Genomic DNA, 11,317 nt, shown 5'->3' with positions numbered 1-11,317 from the left:
TGCTATAATTTGAAAACTGATATGGAGATATTGCAAATGATCATAACTTTGATTTCAATAGGAACCTCTTTAAAAGAAAGTAAATAATGGTTCTAAAGTATCTAACACTAGGTATCAGGTAGCTGTCAATAAATGTTAACCTTCGTCCCCTCTCTCCTCTCCAAAAATGGGCGGAAGACCTGGGTGGACATTTCTCCAAAGAAGATATACAGACTGCCAACAAACACATGAAAGAATGCTCAACATCATTAATCATTAGAGAAATGCAAATCAAAACTACAATGAGATATCATCTCACACCAGTCAGAATGGCCATCATCAAAAAATCTAGAAACAATAAATGCTGGAGAGGGTGTGGAGAAAAGGGAACCCTCTTGCACTGCTGGTGGGAATGTGAATTGGTTCAGCCACTATGGAGAACAGTATGGAGGTTCCTTAAAAAACTACAAATAGAACTACCATATGACCCAGCAATCCCACTACTGGGCATATACCCTGAGGAAACCAAAATTCAAAAAGAGTCATGTACCAAAATGTTCATTGCAGCTCTATTTACAATAGCCCGGAGATGGAAACAACCTAAGTGCCCATCATCGGATGAATGGATAAAGAAGATGTGGCACATATATACAATGGAATATTACTCAGCCATAAAAAGAAACGAAATTGAGCTATTTGTAATGAGGTGGATAGACCTAGAGTCTGTCATACAGAGTGAAGTAAGTCAGAAAGAAAAAGACAAATACCGTATGCTAACACATATATATGGAATTTAAGAAAAAAATGTCATGAAGAACCTAGGGGTAAAGCAGGAATAAAGACGCAGACCTCTTAGAGAACGGACTTGAGGTTATGGGGAGGGGGAAGGGTGAGCTGTGACAGGGCGAGAGAGAGTCATGGGCATATACACACTAACAAACGCAGTAAGGTAGATAGCTAGTGGGAAGTAGCCGCATGGCACAGGGATATTGGCTCGGTGCTTTGTGACAGCCTGGAGGGGTGGGATGGGGAGGGTGGGAGGGAGGGAGACGCAACAGGGAAGACATATGGGAACATGTGTTTGTGTATGACTGATTCACTTTGTTGTGGAGCAGAAACTAACACACCATTGTGAAGCAATTATACCCCAATAAAGATGTTAAAAAAAAAAAAAATGAAATCTCCATTATTTAAAATTTATTTGGAATTATTTCTTAGGATTACAGAACTTTAAGAGAACAATGGTCTCAGTACCTTTGCTTATCAAGTTCTTATAACAAATATCCATGGAAATAATCAATAAACAATTTATAATTGGAATAGAAAATAATTTTATTCAAATCAAACTGAGAACTATAGCCTGGGAGACAGATTCAAGAAGCACTTGAATTGTGTTCCACTAGACTACAAAATGGAGGAGGCTTGTATAGGCAAAAAGTACAAAATTACATAAGTTCTTTGTCAGGAATTAGAATTGGAGCTGGCAAGAAGTGAGGGTGCTTGTTAAGCAAGGATTGATTGGGGTCCAAAATGTTTGCATAGTTATAAGGTTGCAGTGGCATCTGCCAGCAGATATTTTTTTGAAAATGGCTGGTAGTGACCTTGAGTTTGATACAGTTCAGAAAATTCAAGTTCTCGGTGATGAAGGAATGTGTCTGAAACCATATCCACAGTGGCCACTTGGCTCCATTTTGGATGCCTGAGTGACTTGTCAGAACAAAGAACAAACATCAAACCTGACAGGGGTACATTCCTCCAAGGTTTCAAAAGAGGCAGATTAGCATGTACACAGTGAGTCCGCATGACCCTGGTGTCTGAGAAGGAAACCTCGTCTTTGAAGGAGGACTAGCATTGGTGCCATAGGAGGAGGGGGACATTTATCATTATCTTCAAAGTGGACATTCTAAACAATCTGGTAAATGCATTCTCTCTTTAATGATTAAAGCAGATGTATAATGTATGTTAGACAAGTCGTAAGACAGGCTGTTCTAGTTAGCATAATGTTCAAGCCAAATCTTATATGAGCCAGAATGATTTCCCCACACCGCACTATGTGAAAATTTCTTCCATCACAAAGATGTGTGAGTGTAATTTAGATCTGAAGTCTAAGGGTTTTACTACATGGCTAATATCTATATATTTTTTCAAATGAAAACATTTAGTTCACCTTTCATTTAATAAAAATCTGCCCCTTTGCCTCTCCTTCACACCTAAGATTATCTATCTATCCCTATCTTCTCTCTCTCTCTCTGTATCATTTCTGGAAGCCATAAGTAGGATTTAATGACCTCATGACAGTTTCTGTGAAAAATATATTGTGTGCAGAAATATTAATGTAGAAGTATATATTCACAATGCACAGATTTGACAAATAAATATATAGTCTAGATGTGATTGGTTTTGAGAGACATCGTTTTTCTCTGAAAACTTTTGTAGGCTAGTGACAGAATCTAACCTTTCTTTGAACTGCAACCTATTTAATCCACTTTAAAAAAATTATGTAATAGCATAGAAAAAAAATGAAATTTTGTGACTGAAATTCTTTAAACATCAAATACATTTAAATGATTTTGTTAATTTCATGTGTATAATAAGTAATGCTTTTATGAGATGGAGGAATTTGTGCTGTTTTACTCCTGGTCTTTCTTCAGATTGACATTGGGGTTGCATGCATAAAGCACCCACTTTGTCACCTGTGCAAAGGAGCTCTTCAGTGAATTCTCTCTCTTCCCCTCCCCTCTCTCCCTTTACCTCTCCTCTCTGCCCCTTCAGAGCTCTCTGTGAGCTCGAGTGCCACCTCCACCTCGGAGCAAGTGCAAGCCCAGTGCCCACTGTGGCCTCTTGCCACTGTTGTTTTCTACAATTGATTAGGACATTCTACTATGGTGGATTCTCAAAAATTATTGCTGATTAACTGAACAATATCATATCATATGATGTCATGATCCTGCCCTCCCCTACCTTTTTTTGAGACTGAAGAGGTCTTTTAAACATTAGGCCATGGTGTCACGAATTATATCACTGAACTGTTGATATGAGTTAGTTGTTGGAGTCACTGAAGTCCCTGGACTGAGACTGACCATGTGCAGACAGGGAGCCTAGAGGAGCAGTTTAGGTACCTGGTAGGATAAGAGGAGAAGAAAGAAGAAAAATGGTAGCAGAGGAAGAGGGTAAGAAGAGAATAGGAGGAACCTGGGGCAAGGCATGCCCTTCATGACCACATTCATGGGGCAGAGGTCCCCCTTCCCAGCTGTGCCTGCACACACCACACACACACACACACGCACACACACACACACACCCTGCTCATGGACCCCTGCCAGCATTAGTGCTGGTACTTACTTGCTACGCCATGATCAGGTCCAAAGATTATTGAGTTTGGAACTTTCTGTCTTGAAGGTTTTAAGGAACTTTCTTCCAGATGAGAGGCTGACTGGTACCTCTCTCTACCCCATATTTCATAACCATGTCACCTAGGAGTTGTCTTATTAGAATCTATGTATGTTTTTTACAGCTCTTCTGCCATCTGGCTGTGTGGTCTGGAAGTCACTTTTCTTTTCTGGGCCCGGTTTCCTCAGTGGTGAAAGGAGTTTGCCCTTTGATCTTGAAGGAACTTCTGGTTCCAACACTCTGTGTTTCTCTGAGGTCCCATTTCAAGCATGGTGTAAGAATGTAAGGCAGGATCAAAATGTCCCAGCTGGTCCCTTTCCCTTCAGTTTACCTGTCTTGAACACGTTAATTAATGCAATGAACTGATTTTTCCTAAGAACATTGTGTGTGTGTATGCATACATATACATGTAAACATATAAATACATACACATATATATGTACATGCAAATGTGTAGATATATATTCTACAATAGTTTGAAATTTTAGTAATGGTGTTAAGTGGCTTAGAGGAAGAATTTTGATGTTGTCTAAATAAAAAGAGACAATAAAAGGAGAAAAAAGTCTGTTTTTTGACCTCTAAAATTTTTGGACTGTCAGTTACATTCTTATTATTGAGATGGGTCTAGTGTATGTATAGATGTGTGTTTGTTTTTAGTTTTAGCCTGTTAGGAAAACTGGAGAAAAATGGTGCTCATTACTCACTAGGAAACATCTGTCCATTTTTGTACTACAGTATACATATTTTTAGAGGCAATATTTTATATTACACTTAGACTTCACCAAACGAACCCAAGACACTGGGAGATGGAGTCTGATGCCTTGTATGAAATGGGCTGGGTGGCTGACTGTCAAAGGAAAACACAAGTTTGGTACATAGCAGGATTTACGTTATCTTATTAAAAATGTGTTTGCCAAGAATGTAGATCGGAAGGGAAATTCTTGGAATTGTTACTTTTTTTTTTTTTTTACCTTTGGAAGGAATGAATAGATATGTGGTATTAATACAGCTTGGGTGTCCTTCCTTCCCATTGCAGAGCTGCTGTCAGGAGAAGACAGCAGCGACTAAGAAAAACAGGCCAGGCCGGCCAGCAGCAGAAGGGCCCTTCCTCACAGGGAGCAGAGCCATTTAGCTCCCTCTGAGCTCCCTCCTGCCCATGAGCAGCCAGAGAGGGGAGGGACACAGGTGACAACTCTGGGCCTAATGGCCCTCTCTCTGTTTTTATTTCTCAGCTGGGGGTTGAATGTTCTCATTTTATGGTCACTTGTCCTTTTCAGCTCTGAGGAAAGAGAGGTTTCTCCCTCCCCCAACTCTATTATATATATTTCTTGTTTTTTTGTTCCATAAAGAAAAGTAAAGCAAAACACTAAGATTATTTCTCTAAGGAGTTTCTTACATTCAGAAAACCATGCACGGATGGAGCTGAGTGCTGTATGAAGGGGTGCAGACCACTCCACTCCTGCCCAGAGTTTGGAGAGGCTGCCTAGGATGCCTGCAGCCTGGGCGTGAGGGAGGTACGAAGACGGCTCAGGTAGGTACAGAAAGATGAGTGTGATGTGCCCGAGAAACAAGTAAATAATCCTGAAACCCTCAGATACCTCCCCGGATGTCCATTGTAATCAATGAAAGAGTAGCTGGTGGACACCCCCATTCTTTTCTCCACTCACTCATCTGCCCAAGGATCTACTGAATCAATATGCACTGATGAAATAACCCCATTTTTCAGGTTAGAAAACTGAGACTGTAACGGGCTTGCTCAAGATTGCAAGCTTGTAAGTGACAGAGCTAGTCAGTGTCACAGCCAGATTTGAACTGGGAATTGTCTTACTCTGGAACTTCCCATGAAGAGGTCATTACACTAGAAAGTGATAAATGCAAGGATGAGGCATGCCTGGGGACTGAGGAGTCAGAGAAGAGGGATTTGATCCAGGTTTTGGGGGTCAAGAAAGGTATTTTGGGCCTAGTGGTTCTTGAGTTTAACATTAAACTATGGAACTGAAAAAGCAGGTTGAGGTACTGTTGGAGATTCTAGGCAGAAAGAATAATTTGTGAGAACAAGTGTGTGTGAGGAATTACAAGTGCTTTGGTGTTTCTGAAACATCAAGGCAAGGAGGGGTGGGAGATGAGCCTGGAGAGGTGAGGTGGGGCCAGATCATGGAAAATCTTTTAGTCTACAATGTAGACGATGCCAAATGATGAGTTTGGATCTTTGCAGGACATGGCAGGTGCAGTAGGGTGGGAAGGAGGGAAGAGAGGGGAGACCTGATGACTAATTTGGTGGATAGAAGAAATGAGAGGGATGGAGAAGCTATAGGATGTCTCTCTGGCTTCTATCTTGGTGGCTGGGTGGATGAGAATGCCAACGATTGATACAGAGGATTCAGGAGGAGAACACGGTTCAGAAGAAGGGTGCTGAGCAGTTTTATTCTTCACCAGTCTATAGTTATAACCACATTTTATTATTAACTTTTTTATAGCAAAATTTTATTATTAACTTTTTTTATTAACTTTTTTATATGCATTAACTTTTTTAATGCATAGATTTCATACTTAGTATGATTTATAGTTATTAACTGTTATAATTTCATAAATAAGAAACATCTTTCTTACCTAAGCAAAATTAAATAATTTGCTACTATCTCAAAAAATAAAAGTTAAGTCAGCCATAACTTTATGGATACTAATCATAATAACAAATACTACACATGGTTCAGGTATTAGTCTATGAACTTTACCTACATCAATTCCATTTATCTTGCCTCTGGGGATTTTAGTTTGAAACCTAAGTGGCACCACCCTGGCATTCATTCATGTTCTGTTGTGGATGGAGGGCTAGTGGTGTGGATCTGCCAGCGGTGAGTTTGAACGTGGCACAATCTCCATGGCCCAGTGACTGAAACAGGAAGATATCTTTGTGAAAATAAATCAGAGGAAGCTGTTTCACTCCAAGCAGCATAAGATGGAATGTGAACTTTCTTCTTACGGTCTAGGTTTGTATTCCAGTAATGCAATTAGAAGCTGTGTGACTCATGAATGTTCATAGCAGCATTATTCATAATAGCCCAAACTGGGAACAGCCTAAATGTCCATCAACTAATGAAGAGATAGACAGAATTGGTAGATGCTCTATTGAATACTACTCAGCAATAAAAAGGAAGAAACTACTGACACCTGCTTGCTACTTCATGGCTGAACCACAAACACATTGTGCTAAGTGATGGAAGCCAAACACAAACAACTACATATTGCTTGATTCCATTTCTACAAAATGCCCAGAAAATGTAAGTTAATACAAAAAGAAAGTAGTTTAGTGGTTGCTTGAGGCTAGGGGTGGGATGGATTAACTGTAAATGAACATGAGGGATCTAATGGGGATAAACGTTTTCTTAGATTAATTTATGGTAATGGTAGCAACCATTTGGTAAAGTTGCTAAAAGTCTTTTAATTGTACACATGAAACGAATGAATTTTATAAAATGTAAAATATATTTCAATAAAGTTGTATTTTAAAAAAAGAAGCTGATTTGTATCAGCACACCTACAAAACAAAAACAGACTCACAGATGTAGAGAACAGACTTGTGGTTGTCAAGGTGGGGTGGGTAGGGGAGGGAAGGAATTGTAGTTCAGGAGTAACAGAGGCAAACTAGTATATATAGAGGGGATAAACAACAAGGTCCTAGTGTATAGTACAGGGAACTATATTCAATATCCTGTGACAAACCATAATGGAAAAGAATATGAGAAAGAATATATAGGTATAACTGAGTTACTTTGCTGTACAGAAGAAATTGACACAACATTGTAAATCAACTATACTTCAATGAAATAAAAAAAGAAACAAAAGAGGCTGTGTGAATTTCAGCCAAGTCATTGAACCTTTTTTTTTTTTCATTTCCCTTACCTGTAAAGTGGGGTGCTGAATTTTTAGACCTTATTTAATCTCCAGCAGCATTTAACTCAGTTTATTACTCACTGCTCTCCCCTACTTCCTGGCCCCCATTCATTTTTTGGAACTACTTTCTGCACTTGATTTCCCTGGCTTCTTGGAAAGTGCAGGGCTGGCTCAATTGTTTCACTCTGCAGTTAATTACCCAGCTCGATGCCTGTGGCATGCATTCTCACTCACCCATTGCTGCTTCTAATGTTCAGGTTATTTAGGGCTCTGCCCGAGATATTTTGGGACTTGTTTGGGATATTTCTCTGACACCTGAAAATCACTTCAGTCTCTTCATTTTATTGGGCAATTTTAGCAATCCTTTCTCACCAATTTATTCCAGAAAGTTTTCCTTGTTCAGTTTTGCTAGAGATACCTCTCCTGATATTCCAGATTCATTTGATTTCATTATAAGTCCATTTTTATATTTTGCCTGTTATTTCAATAGGATTTTGTGAGGAAGGATGTAGAGGATGCTGTGTGTGCTATCAAGATCCCATTCAGGACTGAAGGGCTTATTCCTCCAGCTGACCAAGGCTGGCGCCTTTCCTGGGAGAGCCTTCAACCGATGACTCATCAACTCAAGGCTCAACATTTTCAGCCAACTTGCTACAATTCAGAAGACCACCCAGCCTCAGAGCTTCCTGTGGGGTCAGCAGAGGCCTACATTGAGAATTCACCCAGCCCAGCTTCTCCCTCTGTCTATTTTATTCTTCCCTTCCCTTCCACAGATGTTGACCCCAAGAGTATTCCTTAATAAACCTTGTTCATGCTAACCTCGAAATCCAAGTCTGCTTCCCAGAGAGCCCAAACTGTGACAGAGGAGATGTGAATACATGTGTTTAGTCAGCCAGCTGGAAGGCTTTTTACAGTGCTTATTTTGAGATCATGGGCCTTTTAAAATAAGATAATTAAATGTATAAATTCTTTCAACCCAGAAGGTGAGGTTCACTTTCCTCTCCAATATGAACTCTCTCCTCTTGGCTTTTGATCAGAGACATCAGACTCAGTTGGGTTCCCAGCTTCTCCTTCACCCCACAGCTGGTGCTATATGACCTTTTCTTGTGAGCTCAGCCTCCCACTTCCCGGGGCCAAATGGCTCTCAGTGGAAAACTATTAACAGTTTATCTTAAGTCAGGTTTTCTTGAAGCAGATTGTACATGAGGGTCTGTGTGTAAGTGCTTTGTTAAGAAGGTGTCCCTGGAAGAAGGGAGAAGGAGAAGCAGGGCAGGGCAGGGAAGGAAGCCAAGCAAGGCTGGGATCTCAGGTAGAGTCCTTTGGAGGTGATGGAGGTGGCGTGATGGTTAACTTTATGTGGCAACTTCACTGGCCACAGTGGGCCCAGATTAAGCATTATTTCTGGGTGTACTTGTGAGGTTGTTTCTGGATGAGGTTAGCATTTGAATCGGTGGACTCAGTAAAGAATTTCCCCTCCCCAAGATCATGCAACTTGGGCATCACCCAATCCACTGAGGGCCTGAATGGAACAAAAGGCAGAAGGAGGAATTCATTCCTTTTTCCCTGCCTCACTGCTTGAGCTGGGACATCTCATCTCATCTGTTCTGCCCTGAGACTGGGATTTATACCACCATTTCCCCTGGTTCTCAGGCAGGCCTTCAGACTCAGACTGAATTACACCACTGGATTTCCTGGGTTTCCAACTTGTAGATGGCAGATTGTGGGGCTTCTTAGCCTTCATAATCAAATGATCCAAATTATCATTTTCTATCTATCATCTAGCTAGCTAGCTAGCTATCCTATTGGTTCTGTTTCTCTGGAGAATTCTGACTAATATGGGTAGCTTTGCCTGATCCACAAAAGAACTCTGGGATATACCTTATACCTCAGAATTTTCCTACCTGAGGCAGAAGAGTTGGGCTTTTGTACCCTTGCACCCACTATTCAGATTGATTGACAATGACTCCCTGTGGTGGAGCTGTGAGCTGAGGTATAAATGCCAGGCCCCCCTGGCTCTCTGCCCATGCAGGGAAAGCCACTCCAGTACCATGAGGGTTGTCATCTGAAGAACACACATGAGTGCTGGTCATTGGGAGCCAAAGCACACAGAATCTAGTGAAGGGACATTCAAAAATGGTGGGAAGGGTCTGAAGTGGTCTGGGTGGATCAATGACATTGTTTTCTGCATAGTTCTATCACCAACATCCTCGTCAGTCTGGCCTTGGTGCTAGGCTCCAATTTTGATAGTATTCTGTCTCTGGCATAGTAGAACTTGTAGAATATTTAATTTTGTGTGGGACTGTATTCCAGTGACTCTGTTTGGTTGAGTTAATTGCAAAATTCTCCATTAAATAATGAAATGAGTTAACCTTTTTATAGAGTTGCTTTGTATTTGCTATCAAAATGCTGAAGAGTGTTTGTGAAAAGCAGCAATCCTAGTGTTGGTCTAATTGATATTGAGCTGTTCCTCATGGTAGTAATTGCCCCAAAAGCTTAGTGGCTCCTTGAAGCCATTCTCAGAATGATAATAGGATTATGTTAGCAGCATAAAGGAAGAGGCTATGACAGGAGGTCATGTATCCAAGTTATCAAAAAATGTATCAAATGGTTTGGGTAAAAATTAAAGAGCAGGCAGGCTAGGACATTTGTGCTGTTTGGAGCTGAATCTGCTCTGTCAGGAGCCCATTTCCCATCCATTTTGATCCACCCTTTTTGATATTACAGTAAAGGCTCTGAAGGACCATTAAACACCCAGGAACAATATCAAGATCATGCAACCTGACCCAAAAAATGGCTGACAATAGAGTAATAAATGCCACAAGTCTCAAATTTTAACCATTTTCTCTAATAGAAGAAATAGAATGTAGTAATAATGCATAATAGATTAGAATGTAGTAATAGTACATGATAGAAAAGCTATCTCTAAGCATTTGTGCTCTTCCTATAGGATATTATATTGAGACATCCAGACATGCAGTGTGGAAGAGCAAGGTGGTGCTGATGTTTGAAAGGATATTCTGAAAATTCCTGGGTGGTAAGAAAAAAGAGAAGGCAGTCCTTATTTCCTCTAAGAGCAGACTATTCTTTTGGTCTATTTTATATAAATTATACTGTAAGTGATTAAGTCAATAATTTTGCATGGATTGGCACCTACAATGTAGAATAGAATTTGTGGTAGGAAAACTCTCTGATGCATATTTTGACATTAAGGCATTATTTGAATAAATAGGGACACTGGATTTGAGCTAGAGATTGTTCTAGGGCTCTTAAATTATGGGATAAGTGTAAGAGTTTTAAAAAATAAAGAAAGAGCCTCAATTACTGAGTTCCTTTAGTCACAGGAGCATGACCAAGCAGGTAGCTACAGAGATCTGTGTGCTGTGGGCTAGAGAAGGGTAACCCGACTAGGGAAAGGACCAGAGAGAGAGAAGTTTCTTAGAGAATGCTCAGGGTAAAAGGGTAAAATCAAGGAAACTAAAAGACAAGAACCAAGAACCAGACAGCTAAGAACTCTAGTATTATTACATCAACAGCTCAAAAAGAGAAAATCTTAGCAGATGCTAAGCATGCATTTTCACTCCTTCCTAATAACTAGCCTTAATTATGCTATAAATAGATGACCCTTCCTTAACATGATAAAGAATCTCCAAAACCAATAGCCAAATTATGCTTATAGGGGACACTTCTGAGGTTTTACCATCAAATTAAAAAAGTCAGAGAAAGCTATTTGCCACTAACTAACATTTGTCTGGAAGTTGTAGTCAACAAGGTCAAGAAAAAGAAAGGAAATATAAACATTGGCACTTGGATGATGTAGCAGCATGGAGGTCTGCTTGGATGACCCTCGAGAGAGAACTTGCTGTGCAGCTGCAAGAAAGGCAGTAAACTGACAATTCTCCAGCTCTTAGCAACTTCAGAGTCACCTCAGCTTCCCGGACAGCCCTCGGCCAATGACTGACCATATCTGCCCAATGGGGGATATTCCTTACCCTTGGAGCTACTAACTGGGTTGACTGAGACTTTGTCAGGTTTGCATCATAGTTAGCCCTTCATG

At 40.3% G+C, this 11,317-nt stretch overlaps 1 long non-coding RNA gene across 1 annotated transcript; it reads left to right on the top strand.

The window, feature by feature from the left end:
- Window positions 1-1,684: 1,684 nt before the first annotated feature.
- Window positions 1,685-9,635, top strand: LOC113633309 (uncharacterized). The gene is made up of 3 exons (XR_003438139.1): window positions 1,685-4,900; window positions 6,360-6,650; window positions 7,754-9,635. It is a non-coding gene; the product is annotated as an uncharacterized LOC113633309 (long non-coding RNA).
- The last annotated feature ends 1,682 nt before the right edge of the window (window positions 9,636-11,317 follow it).

The sequence above is a fragment of the Aethalodelphis obliquidens genome, unplaced genomic scaffold, assembly GCF_003676395.1.
Source record: "Aethalodelphis obliquidens isolate GAN/ISIS:26980383/991018 unplaced genomic scaffold, ASM367639v1 scaffold39, whole genome shotgun sequence".
Classification (NCBI taxonomy): Eukaryota; Metazoa; Chordata; class Mammalia; order Artiodactyla; family Delphinidae; genus Aethalodelphis; species Aethalodelphis obliquidens.
The sequence above is the reverse complement of the archived record's forward strand: the minus strand, read 5'-3'. Positions and strand labels throughout refer to the sequence as shown.